Raw genomic sequence first — 21,196 nt, 5'->3', positions numbered from 1 at the left:
ACATTCTAACTAAGCTAAAGTAAAATATTTTCTTTTCTTATTTAAAATTAAGGGTATGATTAACTAAAGAAGTGAAATTTTGTTGGGACCTGAACTGACTAGGACAGGACTGTCGATGATTTGTAAGTTTGAAGGCAATTGGTTCCAGGCAGAGAAAAAAAACCCGCCTAAAAGTCTTTGGACTAAGCGGGTAAGAAATTCTAATATGTGTTTAAAAATACCAAATAAACGCTACTTTGCAGCACCGAAACTGAAACAGTGAAGTGCATATAATTTAAATACCTATAAGTCTTGGACAATATAATGACAAGATAACCATTACCGATAATGCTCAGTTATAAATTTTGATCAGAATTAGCATGTAAGAGAGTAAGCAAATATTTTCATAGAACACCATGCGACAAAAGCTTAAAGAAAATTCTCCGTATTTATATTATGCTTACAATTAGAATTGCATTATAATCCAATATTACATTTATTTTCAAGCAGAAACAATTACATCTATTTTCAAGTAGAAACAATTTTTGTTCACGACGAACGATTGTCCCCTTCTCTGTGACAGTCGAGCAACGTCTCTCTATAACTTGTAAATCTCTGAAAATCTAAACTGTTTTTTCTACATGGTAATACTGAACTCTATTTCAAGTAAGATTCCAAGAAATTTGTAGTGGAATCGTGAAATATTTATTCAATGATAAAAGTAATTTTGTGTAATTTGCATTGTTTTGACATCACTGGTATTTGTACTCGTATCTCTGAGTGTCTATTATTATAATCGTTTGTAAATTTTAATTTTTATATAACGAATAATAAGAAGTTTTCTAAATAAGCATGTTTTCAAGAGCAAATAAGCATGTTTTCAAGAGATGGAAGAGTAGAAAAAGATGTTGAAAGAAGAGTGAATGCGGGCAACAAAATGAACGGAACACTAAGCACAGTAATTACTAATAAAAATATGTCAATCGAAGCTAAACTGGCAGTGCACTGTTGTGTTTTAGTCCCTCTGTTGAGTTTTAGTCCCAAAACTTATGTGTGGAAGTGAAACATAGAACTGGCAGAGGAAGGATGAAAGCCGAGTGAACGCGGATGAAATGCGATCTCTTAGACGAATGTGTGGGAAATCAATGTATGACAGGTTTACTGGCATGATCAAAATGAACAAATACTTGAAGATGGATTTGTCAAAAGTCGGAACAATCGGCGCGCGTGCATGTTAAGATGTATGAATGTAGAGGAAGCGAGATCTGCATGTACGGCGTGAAGGTTTGTTTGTATTTCATTAACTGATCGTTTTATTTGATAAGCAAGCAAGGTTATGTCATTTTCATCAATTATTTAATAAAAATTGTACATACGTAATGTACATGGGTACATTTTAGAATACAGAAATGATTATATGCGATTTTTTAAAATTATAATACCATAAAGCACTTGATCCCTAACTGACTCTAATAAACTATTTTTCTGGGATATTTAAAAAAAATCCTTGCTATACGCGTTTCTACTACAGAGAGGATGGGCCACCAAACACGTCCATCGTGGCACACATTCCTAATTTCTTCCATATTTATACATCTCGTAATACACGCCCTTCGATTATACCACGTCTTCTTTGGTCGTCCTCGTCCCACGTTACCGTTCGTTCTTGCAATACACACCTGTTTTACCATTCTTTAGGACATCCATTCGTTCTACTTGACCAAACCATCTCAGATACCAGATACACAGATATATGGTGCCCTCGAAGATCCTCCAGGAATCACTGTCCGCTGCCAGCTCCTGTGCATCCTCCCAATTCTGGTTCGTGTCTCGTAGTTCCAACATGAACTGCCGACGAACAGTCAGCATTGGACGTCCAGGACGTCGAGAACCTGATGCCTTGTAAAGTAGGCAAGCGTGGTTAAGGCTCCCAGGAGGCATCCGTAGTGTCCGCAGTACATGGGCAAGCCAACTGTACCGCCTCCGCTTGATGAAAGTTGTCAGTTGTCACCGGAGTGCGTACGTTCTCTTATTACTTCATTCCGCACGAAGTCAAACCACCGCACACCCAAGGTTCTTCTAAAACTCAATATTTTGCTTTTTTGGGCCCTAGTAAGGTGCCACGATTCGCATCCACAGGGGAGAATAGGTGTTATGCAAGCATTGCGTGGGCGGCATTTGGTTTTCACTGAGTAAATATCCGACCTCCAGACAGCCTTCATACTGTTGAATGTGGCGCCTGCTATTCCTAGCCGCACTCCCAGTTCTTTCTTGTTATCAATTATAGCTGACTCAGATTCACACTCTTGAACGTGCATTTGCCGTCGCAGGCGCAAGATGGTATTATGATTGGCTGGTTCTAATAATCACTCTTTACTGTGTCCATTTTTTACCATCGTACGTTTGATTAAATTTTTACAAATTCCAAAAGAGTACTTTTTTAAAAAACTTTTATAAACTCCATGTGACGAATAATTCACATAAAAAGATTAGCTCCATAATGGCTTAGACTTCCAAGTCGCCTTATTAAAACTTTTCCGCTCTCTTTCAAAACGAAAAAAACTATTTATTTTTACTAGGTATCTTACTAATAAATATTAGTTAAGTATACCGTATACCCTGATAATGTAGCTAGTATAGATTTGAAACCGGTCGGTAGAAGAAAAAAAGTGGTTAAAAAGTTATTTTTATTTATTTCTTTCAAAAATTATTTTCCGGAATCTAAATACATATTTATATTTTTAGTATTTTTGGACAACCGTTATTTATTTATTCTTATTTGGGAAAAAAACAACAGTTTTTATATTTATTATGTACAGAAAATAAGAATACATATGAACGAAAATTGTGAAAACAGTCAATAAAAATTTTCCACAGTTGTGTAAGATATTGATTAAGTACATTATCGGTATCAAAAAAAAAGCAATTAACAATTGTTAGGAACTTAAAAGTTGCAAATAAAATAAAAGTACATATAATAATATACAGTTATAAAAATAAAGTTAATAGAAACAAGATAAATTTATATCTAAAGAATAACATTTTATAAATGTTCTTCATCTCTGTTGTAATATGTTAATATAAACAGCTCCCCAGGGAGTTGAACCCAGTCCTTGTCTACAAAAATTTGAACAAACTCAAAATATTGTAGAAAAAATTATATAAAAATAATGTAAAAGGTACAAAAATATAATAATGAACATACAAATACATACATAATTACTAACATCGTAAATTTAAACGGATATACTGTATATAAGGATTTTTCTATATTTCATATAAGAGAGATGAAAAATGTCTGCGTGACCGGAGAGAACAGTATTATAATAATGACATGCTCTAAAGAAATGCAGACAGAATAATTAATTCTTTAGAATTTCGTGGCTGTTCTGATGCAGATTTTTTTTATTTTATAATAACCCATACAAACTCAACCTGCTATATGATGAAAACGCAAAGAATTTGTGCGCTTGTTTATTGGATACTATAAAAGTTCTGCGGGTTTTCCACCACTCGATAAAAATACAACCTGATTTGTATTCAGTATTTATTTTCCAACGTTAAAATAATTTGGGTAATACCCGGTGTATTATTGGCGAGGGGAAATGCATTTGGGGTGGAACGTTATATAATACAAACATTGGCGGTGATTTTCCTTTACGAGTATGCTTTGAATAGCTTAAGCTCGTGAATACTGCATGCCTTTTGCTCTTTACGGGGGGTGGTATTTTGAACCCAAAAGCATAAGGGACATTGAAAGTTGTAAATGTAAATTTTTGTTCGCGCTTTTCCTTACTGAATTTGATTAGTAAAGGATGAGCTATAATCAATTCGTAATAAAATAAAAAAAATTGCTTGCTTGTATGAGTGAATCCGAAGAAAGACATCTAGTCTTTAAAACGGATTCGGGTATGTGGTGGATGCTTTCAATGAACCCAAAAGCGCGAGTAGAAAACTCATTTTTAACTCGTATTTACATACTAAATACACGCAAACAGAGCGATCTCTTCGCGCGCAATTACATTCAGAATACTACCCCAAAACCCATTACTCAACGCGGTCACTCACCGCTCACCGCTCGTCACAAATTGGGTCAATTTGTCTGGAAAAAGGAAACCCCGGAAGCTGAAATAGCATTTTCGCATTCTTTTACGTTATGATTATAATCAACGCATTTACCTACGGGTAATTTAGGAAAACGGAGCATAAATCGCTTAATTAGAGGGAAACGTCTTCAATTTCTATCATTAAACGACATTTTAAACGAGTTTTTCTGGTTTTGGGATGTCTAGCTGCCAAAGGCGAATTAAAATTATTACTCTGAATATTTTTAATACTGGCAGGCCATCAAAAATACTTATGCATTTATGTCGTTTTAATAAATCATTTTAAATAGAAAACGGGCCATTTACAATTTTTTTTTTTTTTAATAAAAAAGAAATGTTAGCGTTCATATAAATTTACCCATATTTCAATTTTTTGGTGACCAACGAGTTGTAAATAACTCACTATTAGAAAATGGAAATCAAGTTGGGGTAGAGTGGAGTTCGAACCTCGGACCTCTGATCCGCAAGTCCGCAACTCTAGCCACGGGACCACATCCCGATTCAATTTGGTCGATGAGTATTCCTTCTATTTTTCCTATTTTCTAAATTAACGCAGTAAAAATAACAACTAACAGAAAAATACAGTACATCGAATAGGCGTTTATTTTTATTTTTAATTTATTCAAACAAATACATATTACAAAAAATAAAAATATATCCCTAACTCAATGAGGTCAAAAGCCCTGTGGTCAGTTGGGATACAACATAATGGAAAAGGGAAGCATTCATATTATTAAGGATTACTAAAAATAAAAATAACTATACAAACGTAACTTTCATGAAACATCTGGACAACACGCTTAATAGTATGTGAACCAATGCAATGTCTCGCAGCAGTCTCCTGCAATGGTCTCTTCTCTTAGACAAAATCCAAACTTGTTCACTTATGATTAAACTTCTTAGATTTTCACGGCCGTTAAGATGCACAATAAGTTTTTCTGGGTTATTATGCCGTGTGTCGTTCGTACTCTCTACCGACGTTTCGGATCGCGTTACAGCGTCCATCATCAGGGTTGATGTTATTTGTGTATAAATATGTGTTACGTTGGTACTTAGAATTTTTACCGTTTCCTTTGAGCCGATAATCTTAGGGAGGCCAAAGAACCACCAAACACGACTAGTAAAAGAAGCAATTGAGATTTACAAACATCCCGACAACATAAACAGAGATGATGGGATGCGATTAAAAACATCCTGGTACCCAGTCATAAAGAAATCGCATAAAGATTGCAATGTAACACAGATTTGTGATACGGTATAGATCCTAAGTACATAATGGTACACATTAATCTAAACGACTACGACACGGTACAAGTCCCAAATACATAACATCACACAAAAACGACTACGACACGGTAAAAATTCTAAGTACCAACGTAACACATATTTATACACAAATAACATCAACCCTGATGATGGACGCTGTAACGCGATCCGAAACGTCGGTAGAGAGTACGAACGACACACGGCATAATAACCCAGAAAAACTTATTGTGCATTGTTCACTTATATTGAAAATGGCTTTCGTTTTAGAGAGCTCAATTAGTTTATCCAGGACATTGAACACTCTTGGGGCCACAAAAAAGAAATTAAATTCAATATTTAAAATAACCGAAAACCTTGTACGAGCATTCTGCTGGAATATACTCTTGTAACCGCATGACCAGAAATGTATTAAAGGCTCTTTTCAAAAAAAATTGTCTTGTCTCCAGTACCTTTAAAAATTGAAACAATGTTTCAGATAAAAAAGTTGAGGACATCGAAGCATCGCTCTAAGTATTATTTTTCATACATTTATTAGGGGGTTCAAGTCTGAAATAAGCATATTTAACTAAATTTAGAAAGAGGTGCTGCGATTGACCAAATTTTACCATAGAAAATCAGACAAAAAAAAGCCGCTGAAAAGTGTTTAATACTCACAATGAAAGAGTGTTTGCTGTAAACCAATATCTAGGATTAAAACGAGAAGTAGGAAAACTGAAACCTTAGGCAGTTAATCGTATACACATATTGTGTGTGTGGATACAACGTCCATAGATCGATGACACACACACACGCCGAATTATTTCACCAGAAATCTGGAAAGTCGACCAATGAAAGCAACTAAACATTTTACGTTTATCACAACACCTACATTTTATATAATGTAAGGTTCCCTTTTTACACACAGAACGTTAACTCTTAATAACGAAATCAGATAAAAATTTAGTGCAACGCTCTTGAGTGCATTGGAGTTCAACTTCACCTCCGCCATGGAGACGCCGAGAAAAAAAACACGACCTACAAAAGGACCACAGGGCGTAGTAAATATAAATGTATTTACAATATTTGAGTTTGTCCAAGTGTTCGTAGACAAAAGACTGGATTTCACCCCCTCGGGAAACATTAAGATTAACAAATTACAACGGGGATGGAGAATACCTTAAATAAGGGAATATCGAAGTCTAGGCATTTACAGGGCTTATGACCTGCCATTGGCTGGTTTACGTATTTTCCCGAGGGGGTGAAATCCAGTCTTTTGTCTACGAACATTTGGAATTTTAATGAAACCAGCTGGTCCAAGAAAAAGTTTAAAAATCGGAAAATTGTTTTCAGGCGTTGCCTAGTATGTGAAATAATTCAGTCAGATTAATCTCTTCACAACAATAAAGGTTTTAGCTCTTTAACTTCACTAAAATCATGAATGGAAGAATTGAAGAAAATTGGATGCTCAAACATAAGCAGAGTGGTGAATGTTACACAGTGAGTAAAGTGACCACTTAAACCAGCCAATGACAGGTCATAAGCTCTGTAAATGCCTAGACTTCCATATTCCCTTATTTAAGGTATTCTCCATCCCTGTTGTAATTTTTTTAATAGATGTATTTATTTAGTTCTTATTTTAAATACCGTATTTTTCAATATAAACACACAATTTATTTTTTTTATTTCATGCTTCTAGATTTAATAATATTTAGAATTTAAATAATACGTACATATAAATACACGCGTAAATATTAACATATAGATACATAAATAATAGCAACAAAAAAACATTCGTATCATAGGCACATCACATAAGTACTCTGCATAATTGTTTACACTTTCTTTTTATAGTTATATAGATTATCTATCATATTATTATAAAAAAAGTATGCATATTATGCTTGGATTTGTATTGAGGTCAGCAAAAGATTTTAATCAATATTATCAATCAAAAAATTATATTGGTCATTGGTTACGAGTCAGTTATAATACAAGTCTTCAATTTGGTCACCTCTCTATGTTACTCATTGTCACAAATTTGAAAAACCCCAGCATAAATTTCTCCGGTTTATACATTTATAACTGCATTTACCGACAGAAAATACAAACTATAATCTTCTCTTATGTACATTGAATTTACTTAAATTTAGTGATTGAAGAATAAAATCTCACGTGTTTTTTTTGTGTAAACTTGTAAATAACATTTTTGATCTTCTTGATTTTGTTAAAAGTATCTATTTCAATGTGCCTAATCGGCCAACGAGGCATTATATTTATTTTAAATGTATTAATATATCTAAGTCAAATTTACACGTCATTTCTCTGTTACCGAGATATCACTCTCTTGGGAACAAACATTTCGATGACCAAAATAATAATTGGGTTTCTAGTATTTTCTTTGTTTTTTTTTTCATTTGAAATTGTACTTCTATTTTTTTTTTCACAGTCTTTATTCAATAAAATATACACATTATTACACTATTAATACATTATAAAGAAAACAAAGTATTAAAATAAATTTTGTCCCGATAAACTATTCAATAATGGTTTGTCATCGTGTGCTCAGACATTAGTTTTAATTAATAATCAAATAAAAAGAGATAAGAAAATAAAAAACATAAAACATAGTTTAAAGAAACATATATTTTTTTTAAAGTAAGAAAATAGAGTAAAATAATTCAATTAAAATTAAAGAATAGCAATTTACTTGAATATATTTTAAATATAAGAAAAAAATTAAACACAAATATAAATAGTGTGTGCTCATAAATGTAATCAAAACAAGATAAAAAATAAAACAAAGTAAATCGAAAATTTTAATTCATAACTACAGAAAAAAAAAAAATAAAAGTTAAGATCCAAAAAATGTAAATGAAATAAGAAAGAAATAAAAAAAAAGGTTAACCTAAGAAAATAACAAAAATGTATGATTGAAAAATGTTTACAACCTCTGTGTATTCACATGCATATATATATAGATTTTACAAACCGTTAATAAATTAATTTAATTTTATTCATTTTATTTTTTTACATTTTTTTTTCTTATTTTATTTATTCATACAAATATACATTTTATAAAACCAATCACGTATCACTAACTCTATGAGGCCAAGAGTTCTGTGTTGAGTTAGGATACAACATAATAATATAAAAAAGATGTGATTTTGTGTTTAAATGTCAAAAATTGCTGCAATTAGATTTTTATTCCTTTCGTTCAAATGGTTGGCAAACGAACCGTGAAGTCGATAACGCGTAAAGCGTAATCGGATATTAAACTGCATCGAGCCGATTTATTGGAAAGCATAGGGGAAAGGAGATTGAAATAAACTAAAAAATCGTATTTTTTCAATTCTGCCAAATGTTGATTTTTGTACCGTTTAAGAGCTGAAACCTTTATTGGTGCAGGAGCATTGACATATCGATAGACATGTCCTAAGCCCTCAAAAATGATGACATTTAACTCAAGCTCAAACGCCCAGTCATGCCCAACGCGTATGCAGTCATTTTTCGACCAGGAGTACCTTCCGGATTAAGTAACTTTTCATTGCTAAATATTTGTTATGAGTGATTAACAAAGCTTTAAACAATGAATATTCAAGTAAAAACATTTTTTTTTGCAAACGTCAAACTACGTCTAGCGGCAAAATGGCGAAGCTCTTGTTAATAACAGGGAAGCACTGGTAGAAATACGTTTTTGAAAAATACATTAAAGGTTAGTTAATATTATTATAATTGCATTCTCCAAAATCTAGTGAAAAGTAATAAATGGGTCGAAATTATTAGGAATTTAAGTGAAGAATCTGATTGGGATCCACCAAAAACTAATGTTGATGGCTAACGTTAAAATACAAACTTTTTTATGTAATAAAAATGTGTATTCTCCAATTTTTGGTAGCATGTGCATGATTGTTGAAAACAGTCCTGAAACGAACTTATCGCAGTCGGAATTTTCTTCATATATGTATGTATATTTGGATAATCTATCTAGCGCCATTTTTGTAAAAATCACCTCAAGGGCGCTGTACAATAAATAAATATCCCAGCACGTCTTGCAGCTACAGAGCACATGGACGGTTGGGATTCTAGTTCCTTATCTCCAATTACGATATATATAGGAGCTAGATTACAGCTCGTCTTGCAGTTACAGAGCGCATAGACAGTAAGAAATCTACATTTAAAAAAAAATATATTTGACAATAAAGTTTAGAGTTTAAGTGAATTTTTAAAAACGAAATAAAAAACAAATTTATCAAAATAGAAGTTAGATTACAACAAGTCTTGCAGCTACTGAGCTCATGGACGGTTGAAATTCTAGACCTCATTTAATAAATTTAGATATTTGATAGTTAACGTCACAAAAAAGTCTTGCAGCTACAAAGACAGACATATTCCCGAATTTCCTCTGGATTATGGCACTTAAGCAGTGCTTTTACGCACTTTAGATATTTACCATTGGCGTGTCACTGTGGTTTTGCTTTTTTGATTAACTGTTTTTTATGGAAACTAGGACCATCCAAACACCCGTAAAAGCGCCCAGTTTTATCTGCTGTCTTCGGATGTGAGGTGTACAAATATGATGAATAATTTTCAAAAACGGAAAAGGTACAAACACAGAAAATATTATTCCGGTACTTTTTTTTTTTAAATCGAGAAGGTATCTGATTGAGTGACGAGAGGTATCTGATTATGTGTTCGTAAAATTTCTCTATCACCGCATTTCCTCTTAACAAACCCCACATTCTATGACGAAGCGTTTTGACGTTTTAAGAGCAATTACCACCCACTGTGCAGAAACATCCACCTCGATATTGTTTTTGAAGACCAGTGTTGCCTCCTATCCGGGTATATCCAACTATATGGCGTTATCCACCTTCCCTCTAGTAGGTATATTCTAAATAAATGGCGATAACGGATAGTTGTCGACATGTTAATATAACCCAAGTGAAAACGCTAAGTTACGGTGAAACATGATAGGGAAACTCAACAAGAGGAGAATAACTCGCGTCATTGACAAGCGCCGTGGCGCAGTTGGTTAGACGGCCAACTGTGAAACTTGCGTCGCGGGTTCGATTCCCGCCAGTGGCAAGAAAAAATCCACCATTATTTTTATATTCTTTCTTTCGCACCTGCTGACAAGTCTAGAATAGATAATAGAATAGAATCTAAAGAGGCTTAAAAAAAAATAGTGCAAGTTCTTACCTTTGGGTTTGGTTTTTAAGGCTGTAGTCTGGTAAAACGCACGCAAAATGAGGAAATCATACGATTTTGCCATTTTAAAACGATTGTTTTTTTTTTTAAATCGCGCAATAATAAAAAAAAATTGAAAACATAAATTAGATAGAAACAATAATTTTTAAAGGTTTTTCTATTAAAAAATATACTTTAAAGCTTTATGTAACTAAAATATAATTACTTTTTGAGCGGCAGATTACGCCATTTCAAATATAGACTAATTATAATAAATAAAAGTTAGGTATCTGGGTTCTCATATAAAGACTAAGTATTGAACTAAAATTTGTTGTAATAATTTGAACATGAAAGTGGCCGAAGCAAAATTTAATTTTTTTGTTTTTAAAAAGATCTTTTGTGACATTTTCCTTTATTTTTACGTAAAATTAGGCCTTCGGTAATACTTTTAAATAAACATATATATTTATTAAAATATTTTAGCTGAAACCTTTTTTTATAGAATTGTATTCTCTTCTTTTTTAAAAAGAAGATAATTCTGGCTGTAATATTTCATTTCTAATAATATCTTATTTACGTTTTTATTACCTTCATACCTGCCCTTATCGATACCGGATTTAAAAAAAAATCGTTTTAAAATGGCAAAATCGTATGATCTTGTCATTTTTCATGCGTTTTACCAGACTTAATAAAATCATGGGTGAATTGGAGAAATAGAAGCTCAGCAGGTTATTCCTTGAAAAAAAAACGTAATGCAAGTTCTGGGAGGTTCCTAACTCTTGTGTGGCTGTGATTTCACACTAGTCTACATACGATACAAGACTTTATTTTTCTCTCTTATTTTTTTAATAGATGAAGTGCAATTTTTCAAATTATTCAAATGGACATTTTCACACCGGGTTCGGAAAGAAAAATTTGTAAAACTATGGTGGATTTAATATAAAAATATTTATCATTACAATGCGAAGAATAATGATGTGAATGAAAGTGATGCCAACACCACAGCAAATCAATTTTACTGAATTAGAAAGATCACTCTAGAATAGAACTTATAACAAGGAAAACAGAAACGCTGTTGTTTGTATGAAATAATAGACAAAAAAGAAAAAAAAAGAAGAAATTCGCTCAATCAGACGGTTATTGGCAGCAGGCGAAAGTGTACTCTGGTTATATGAAAGGCGTATTTATGATTTTTAAACTATTTTCCTATAACAGGCTTGAATTACATTATATTTTTTATAAACTACGGAAAAGGAATTATTTAACAGTATGTTTCTATGTTTTTTTTAGCAATGTCTGAATTTCAGAATATTGTCTTTTGCTTGAGGAAACACGATGTTACATCACCGTTTGTAAAGGAATTTTTTAACACAGTCTTTTAAGAGTTAATAAAATCATGAAAGAATTGAGGTTTTTCAATTTCTATTCAGATGCAACAATATCTTTATTTAAGATCTTTTTTAGTACCCCATGTGTGGATTTCCTACTTTAACAAATATATTGAGCTTCTGGAGAAATGTCCAAATACGTCGTACGAAAATCCCTAAATTGCTAAAAAAAAGGTATCCTATAAATGCACTGGGACTTCATAGACAGAACACTTACAGAAAAGATTGTTTTTTTTATTTACATTGTTTCACCCGTGACTAAAATAAAACTAGACCAAATTGGAAAATCATTTAGTACACGTCCTTCGTCATGCATTACTGAACATGAAATCAGTTTACGTCATTCGATTTATTAATTTAAGCACAAACTTGTATTATTCCATCCATGTACTTTTATTCGACATTTCTTTATTTGAGTATAAATTTATGTATAGATTAAATGAAAATAATAAAAAGATTATGGAATTAAGTTAAAGTTTAGTTTTAAGTTACGTTAACGTAATTTTTTCTTTTGCGTAACCTAATCAATATGTTCCGTTTGATAAACGTAAAAAAGATGGTGTAAATTTTCAATAGTAAGTAGGTGCCTAGATACTTTAGATTAAATTCTAAAACTTGAAATAATTCATTTTAAAATATAGATTTTTTGCAGATGTTAAACTCTGCTCATCTTACCAACAAGGGTGCACTTTATGTAGAAATACGATTTTTGAAAAGGTAGTAAATTTCAGTTAATATTATTTAAGGGTTTCCGAAAATCAAGTAAAAAGAAATAATGGGTATAAATTATAAGGAATTTAGGGAAAGAATCAGATATAAAAATATATGTTATTTGTAAGCATTTAAAAACATTTTTTCAATATTTTTGTTTATGTATTCTCGGCGAGCTCTGGTGAACGATTAAAAAATGATTTACGTTCCTAACTTTTTTCTACTCAACAAATCGAAGATTTTAAGACATATAAATATGCTCATGACAAAGACCTACATTTTTCTGAAAACCGCCTGTAAATCGGTCTAGTGGTTATTCAGTCCGTCGAAGACACACATACGAACATTGCCTTATATATTTAGATAATAGATAGATAACGCACAGATTCATCATCGTCATCATTTCCCTGTACGCATCCCGCATGGAGCATATGGCATTCTAATTACAGCATTTACAGCAATTACATTTGAAATTAAATTAGTAAATGTAAAAATATCGTTCTCATCGATGATTCGAAATTATTTTAACTCTATATACACTATAAATTATTATACCATAAGAAATTATTTTAACCTTTATATTATATCATGCTGTAGGTATAATTTGTTAAAACCGGTTGACATACACGTACATTTAGGAATTACGTGTCTGAATGTTTGGCCCAAGCTAAATTTATATGTATGGGTATATAACAGCCCGCTCTACACTAACTATGGCCCACTTCAGACGACCGTAAAAATCCATGCGGCACGATAAAATTACATAGGTTGGATTGATTTTAATCGCTATATAATTGTTTTCAGATTAATTTTATTTATTTAACGGCTGACAAACACAGTATTCGGTACAGTATGAGACCGATTATTCTCCAGTCGTTTTCCTGCAAGATTTTTACCAGAGAGTGGCCCCTGAATAAATAAGTATGCAATAAAAATGAATTCACTCTAATTGTGCCGGGACATGTAAATTTGTACGATCGATCGGTTTGAAATCGGATTCGGATGAAAAGTGATCAGTGACTTCATAAATAATCCATAAAACGCTAATTCCACAATGGCGACCCCGTGTCATACCTGGACAAAAATCATCATTATCATCATTCCCTTTCCGCACCCAATGGTGCATAGAACACTGCATCGGTACACTAGTTGCAGCGTATCTTGATCATTTTTTTGTGACATGAAGGTAAAATGGTCAGTCTTACGCTTCAGGATCAGTCCGGATCCTATGAAATATTCTAGAGTAAAAACGCCCTTTAAAATACACATTTTAAATCAACCTTGTCGGGAATCGAACCCGAGACATGGTAGGTAAACGGGCTGACCATTACGAGGCCGATAAGACTGGACAAAAATATCTGGGTCATTCTCCTGGTCAAAAATACCGAGTCCGACTGGACAAAAATACCCGGGTCGTTCTTAAAATTCGAGTTGATTCATCAAAAGGCAGAATGGTGAATGTTACACAGTGTGTAAAGCGGCTACTTAAACCAGCCAATGACACGTCATAAACTTTGTAAATGTCTAGACTTACATATTCCTTTCTCAAATATGTTTTCCTTCTCTATTTCAAAAAATGAATCAAAACTCTCCGATGGCGCTACAGCCCATGTCGAGCTTCGGCCTCCGACAACTTTCGCCTCCAACTCGGTCTGTCCTCAGCCGCCGTCTTCAAATTTGCCACCTGGAGAAACTGCGCCGCATCCTTTCTCACTTCATCCCCCTTTCTCAGCCTGGGTCTTCCCACTAATATCCTCCCTCTCGGGTGGTGGCTCATCAATTTTTTAGGGACGCGTGAATCAGGCATTCGCTGTACATGTCAGAGCCATCCTAATCTAAGCAACTTTATATGTCCCAAGATGCTCGGGGCCTGCATTTGTTGTACAATTCTTCGTTGTACCCACTGAATAGATAATACACTAGAAGTGCCAATAATAAGTTTTACTATGAGGACCGATGAGGCTAGTTTACAAAAGACTTTTTGAATTAAGAACGTAAATGACCAATAAAAATAGTCAGTCTTCCATCTCGTTTATACTTGCGGTTATTATATTGATAACCTTTTCTTTTTTTATGTGGATTTCGAACCAATCAATCTTGTGAAATGGCTATTAACTTGGTTTTAGAAGATTGGAAAGAGGAAACCGATAAGAACATGTTCGTAATTGCAGTTTTTTTGGATTTTAAAAGAGCCTTCGAAACAATAGACCGAGAAATAATTATTAAAAAATTGAAAAAAATAGGAATAAAAGGAAAAACTATAAAATGGTTTGAAGAGTACCTTGGCGATAGATACCAAATAACGAAGGTGAATGATGAAATTTCCGAGCCCCTCAAAATTTCATTGGGAGTACCACAAGGATCGGTTCTCGGACCGGTTTTGTTTATTATATACATAAATGATATTGTCGAAACATTAAAATATTCAAAAATAAGACTCTTTGCAGACGATGCCTTAATATATATATCGGGAGAAAATTATAAAACAATTATGGACAGACTAAATCATGATCTTAATAGTGTATCACTGTGGCTAAAAATTAATAAATTAAAATTAAATGTTGACAAAACTAAATATATGAATATAGGAAACAAAAGAATAGAAATTACACCATCAATTGTAATAGAAAATGAAAAACTTAATGAACACTGAAATTAAATATTTAGGTGTAATGTTGGATTCAAAACTTACATTTCACCAAAACGCTAAGATGGTAATAAATAAGATTGCAAAAAAAATATCAATCTTAGGAAGGATCAGAAGATTTATTGATAAGGACTCCTGCAAAACTATTTACAAAGCAATTATTGAACCACACGTTAACTACTGTAGTAGCATTTTATTTTTATCAAACAAAGAAAACATAGATAAACTAACTGTATTACAAAATAAAGCCTTTAGAATCATTTTGAAAAAAAACAGATATACGAGGGTAAAGTCGATGGTAAATGAAATGAAATTATTAACATATAAACAAAGAATATTTTACAATACAATGATATTTGTTCATAAAATTATAAACTCTAATAAAAAAACAGAATTTTGGAAAAAAATTGATCGGAACCAGCATGAACACGATCACAATACTAGAGAAAAGAACAAAATTAGACTTCCATTTAGGAAAAAGGCAAAGTCACAAAATTCAATTTTATTTAAAGCAATTAAAAAGTATTACGAAATGGAAAAAAATATTTATGAAGAAAAAAACATATCAAAATTTAAAATAATGGTCAAGACATATGTGATAAACAATTTATAAATTAAATATATTTGCAATGTTATTATTAGAACACACATAACAATATGTATGATATGTGTGCCCTATTTTAAGATTTAAATAAAAAATATAAAAAAAATAGTGCTGTCCCGAAACAATCAATATTTATATTTGTAAAATTCCGATTAATGACCATTTAATTGGCAATATCTTATTTTGTATGTAGTTTTTGACTGCTTTGTAATCAAAAGTATTTTGAACTAGGTTTATCATATTATTTAGAGGAAAAAGAAACATACTATTTTATCATAACACATATCACATATTTATTAAGATCAAAAAAACGTTATTTAAAAAATCACAATAATTGCAAAATATAGAAACTGCAACAGGAAAGGAATCAATGTACTTTAGCAAACTGAATGCAGTTTTAAATATATACGTACATATAAGTATCTACATTTTATTATGTATTTACTTGCTAGGTAACCTTAGATAGGTTTACCTGATGTATAGGAGTGAAGTATGGAACTGAAAAAACAAGGATAAAAGCAGGCTAAATGCTGTCGAAATGCGATCTCACAGGCAAATGTGTAGCAAAACTAACTTAATAAAAAAGTATATATATTTTAATTGTTTCTTGCACAAGGGGATTTTTAAAAATTGAAGCGGTTTATATTTATGGATATGGTTCTTAAAAAAACAAAGGTACCATCTTAATTCTGAAAATCAAGTAAAAGTAATTCTTTCGAACAAAATTTTTTTGCATCAGCAATGCTGTTACTGAATAATCAATCGTGATGCCAATTTGACTTTGATTTTTAGATTTTTGATAAAAATATGGCCCCGCCAAAGTTTGTTAGCCAAGTGAAAATGTTCTTTTTCCTGGAGTTTATTCAGATTTATAAATGGGTCCACTTAATTGACGTACCCTCGCAAATTCCTGAAAAATGCAACGGCCTGTAATGCATTTCTTGTCAGTTATAGCATGTGACGTGCATCTAAAAATACCGACATTAGGTAAATGTTTCGGAAACACTTCATTTGCCTTAGCTGGTAGAAACAAGCACTGACTGTCGTGCTGGTTTGCTTTTGAAGCGAAAGTTCAGCGTCAATATGAACGCCTAAAAGCTTAACAGCGGGTATAATATCAGATCCAATCTAAGGAAGGATCTTTTAAAATATGTTGCCTTCTCGGTGTGGCTACCCGAAGGTTTTCTGTTTTCGATGCATTAAGGACAAGCCGATTTTCAGCCATCCACTTATTTATTTTTCCAATGCACTGAGTGATGGGTAATTATAAATTGTATTTATCGATTGGCTAATAGAAAAAGTGTATTTGGATATCATCAGCTTAACAATTAGCCCATAATCCGCAAGATTAAATTATTTTTTCACGTCTTTTGTATAAATAAGTATTTCGTTGTTGTCTGTTATACTCTGGAGCCCAGGTAAGTGAATTGTTCGACCACTTCGACGGAGTAATAATCTTTATATTGGACATTGTCTCTTGCTCTGTGCTTTATTAAATTAAATTTAATCAAATAGAACTTAAATATTATGTTTGAGTACTATTTGGTAGCCATAATTAAAAGTGCCATCTCGATTATTAGAAATACAAGAAACATATAACCTACGTGCACTTTGGCGGGCTAATTGCTTAAAGCAATATCTTACAGCCACCCAAATGGTATTCGTGATCTTATTAAATATTAAAATTATTATGTGTGTAATAATAATATGTAATACAAATACACATATTGTAAATCTTGAGTGTTGAAGCCTCTGATCGTATGGTAAAAACAAAATAAACCCCCAAGAGGGTAGAACCTTATTATTTATTTGCCCGTTTTACACCATGACAAAAATCCTGACAACACGATAAAATAATATTTTGAGGATTGATATTGATTGTATTCAAATATAGCATATTTTTATAGTATTTAATGGCAAGCAGACATGATAACCAGCACACCTGTGAGGTCATCTTATCTCCACTTGATTTCATTTTGCTGGATTTTTACTCGAGAGTTCAGCGGCCACTCTCGATAAACTTTAAATAAATACAAAATGATATAATAAATGCCAATACATCCTAATTTTACCGTGCCGTGTGGATTTGGACGATACGTGTAAAATGGCCATTGAGTCGAAAACACTCGTCCAGCATTCTGGTTCTATTTTACTCACAGAACTGAATTATTCATATCGGAAACGTAGAAATATATATTAATCAACTTAATATATAAATTGTATTGGCACTCGAATTTTACATGTAGACCTGGTCCGCGGTTATGAACGGCTATCTTCGTCGGTATATTTATTATTTATTATTTTATTTATTAATTACATTATACATACATTTGTTAAGGACATAGACACAGTTTATAGCGACACAATCAGGAACGACCCATGTCTATGAACTTGCTCCGACTCGCTAGAAAATCCGTGTTGAGTCGGGGCACTTGTAATGCATTCATAACCATACATTCACACACATATATACATATATATTCGCACATACATATTTATATTATATTTTATACATAAAATTGAAGATAGATTTTAACGAACCCATTAGAATACATACCCTGCCCCCGATTACAATGGGAATTTAACAGAGTTATATTCGACTGTCTATAAAGAAAAACCGATATTTGTGTATAAATATGAGTATATTTGCATGGACAGTTAAAGTATCTTCGTCGGTAACCTATAATTGAACACGTTCAGAAGGAAATATTGTATTCATATTCTGCTTTTCGTACAGAAAACTTAATTTTACTTTGTAGATAAAATTGATGAAATCAGGCGAGAGTGGAAATCTGAGTCAGGTATAATTAATAAGATTAAGAAAGGGTCTTTGAGATGGTTTGGTCATGTACAACGAATGGACGACGAAATAATGGTAAGACAAGTATATATGGCAAAAATGAACGGCAACGTGAAACGAGGACGACCAAGGAAGACGTTGCACGATCAAATAAACCAAAATCTTAAGTCAGGTCATGTCAAAAGTAAGCAGAACCGAAGGGCATGTATGACAATGAATGTGGAAGAAGCTAGAAATGTATGCCATGATGGACGTGTGTGGCGGTCCATTATCTATGTCTACCCCTACGGGAAATGGCATGATGGTCGTAGTACTAGTAGTAGATAAAATTTAAGATAAATGTTAACTTCCCATTGTAATCGGGGCCCTGGTGGATTTAATAGGCTGTCATGGCAGTAAATACAGCTGTATACATAATAGTATGAGTTACTATTGGAATTATTGTAGACAGTAAGACGCCCCCATTATTTGATTGTTCTCTTTATTTCGTATTCAAAGTTAGCTATCATTATCAAACACCCCCCAAAGCATGCTATCAAACTGAATAAATTGTAACTTATAAAAAATAAATACATTATTATTTGCGATCATAAAACAAAACAAAAATAATGTTCCCTTTAATTTTTTATTGTTTACTTTTTAGCATGAACACTTTACAAATTCACTATTATACTCAGTGTCAAATAAAAAAATGTAAATAGGGGCTAGATTTCTAATTATCCATGCACTCTGTAGCTGCAAGACGTGCTGGGATATTTATTCATTGTACAGCGCCTTTGAGGTGATTTTCACAAAAACGGCGCCATTCAAATTATCCAAATATATGTATTAAACGCCGACACCAAGTTTCTGTCTGTGAATATCGGCAAAATTCTAATGAATCTCCGCGCCGCGCCGCCAGCCCCCAAAAGACAAACCCTTACTACATAATATTAACCTACCATAAACATTCAGGCCTCGATTCTAAGAAAACGCAGGCGCCAGAACCAAAAAACATGACGCAACTTTCAAAAAACTTAGTACATGGGTACTTGTTAGAAATAATAATATTCAAAGCTCTAATAAAAATTGTCGTTTCATGAAAAAGTTTCATAGAAAATACAATTCAATTGGAAAAAATATATATTTGTGCCAATTGCACGGCAGGTGTCCAAGAGGGGGGATTTTAAAAAACAAGGGTTGAAAGTAATGTAATATGGATACATAAATGTATAGAAGGTACTGTCTAGACAAGGGTTGTGAATAGCAATTCATTTTTTATATATATTGCACTATTTATTTATACTGTGGAATAATGTTGGTATAGGTGTAAATATAATATTTTTTTAGGATTGAATATTTACTAATTTGATTCATAAATGAATTCAGTTTTTAAGTTATCAACTAGTTACAAAAATATTAAAACAATATTTTCTTCACTCGTTTCCTAAAATTTTATTTTAATTAATATGTATTATGCCGCCACATTTAATTTAAATTTATTTATACCATATACTATGTAGGGAATTATGTACGTATTAGCAATTATTGTCATTAAAAATAAGAGAAGTAATTATTTAAATAAACGATTAATTAAATTTATAAAAATTAATGAAATTTAATATTACTTGCGATGAATGATTATTGCACACGTGGTTTGAAGCTTTCGGATACTTGGCTGAAGTTTGCTCGCGCAGTTCTATACTTAATAATCAAAATCAGATAGCAAAATATCGAGCCAATAAATTGTTAGTATATAGCAGTATTAAGATATACATGTATGATCTGTTTGTAAAAGAGTAATCCAATAATAGCGGAGATTTCAGCGTATTTCTTAGCATTCCCGAAGGTGTTGCATCACATGTCCGAATAATTTATTTAGGGGGAAATAAGGACAGCTCACCTGCCAATATCTGGAATCGACGCGAACCTCTCGGCGGTGTAGAGACAATATAACACTGCACGGCCGCTTTCTGCGAGCAATATGCCAGCGAAACACACGTGGACGAAACGAAACTCGCGACACAGCGACGTGCTCCACTCCCGACTGACCGGCTCGAAATGAGGAACAGAAACAGAGAACTGAATAAACGGAACTCGGAACACGCTGACTGCCGGCTCTACACTCAACTACTTGCACAGAAAGGCCAAAAATCCATACAATCTACTCGAAGAGGGGAGATTCCAAACAGCCACGCAGTAAGCAAGTATAAATATATTTTTCACCTCTCATTCGCTTTTACGATATTTTTTAGAAAGTGCCTTTCAATGTGATTGCCATTTGCAAAATAGCAGATCGTGTGTGTTGAATATTCAACATTTCGCATTTAAAACTTGTGATATATATACCTAGTAGCTACCTACTACCTACCTGCCTATTTTTGCCGACAGGTATCACAGAAATACGATTTATATTCAACGCTTTCTGATCGTAAGCAGTTAGACATTCAAACGATATAATTACTTTCATTCATTTATAACAAACTACCATATTATTATCTGTGCATAAATAGAAAATCAATAATCTACACGTGTAACGTAATACGACAT

General features: G+C 32.6%; 1 protein-coding gene across 1 annotated transcript in view; it reads right to left on the bottom strand.

Annotated features, from left to right (window-relative positions):
• path (solute carrier family 36 member pathetic) overlaps nt 1-20,777 on the bottom strand; it is a 99,179-nt gene extending 78,402 nt beyond the window's left edge. The window contains exon 1 of the mRNA XM_088226476.1: nt 20,550-20,777. The gene's annotated coding sequence lies outside the window, so the exon portion shown is untranslated. The remainder of the gene's footprint in view (nt 1-20,549) is intronic.
• Nucleotides 20,778-21,196: the final 419 nt, after the last annotated feature.

Source organism: Micrasema longulum, unplaced genomic scaffold (assembly GCF_059751315.1).
Source record: "Micrasema longulum isolate JH-2025_06_02 unplaced genomic scaffold, ASM5975131v1 h1tg000435l, whole genome shotgun sequence".
NCBI classification, from domain to species: Eukaryota; Metazoa; Arthropoda; class Insecta; order Trichoptera; family Brachycentridae; genus Micrasema; species Micrasema longulum.
Note: the sequence above shows the minus strand (reverse complement) of the source record. Positions and strands in the feature narration are given on the sequence as shown.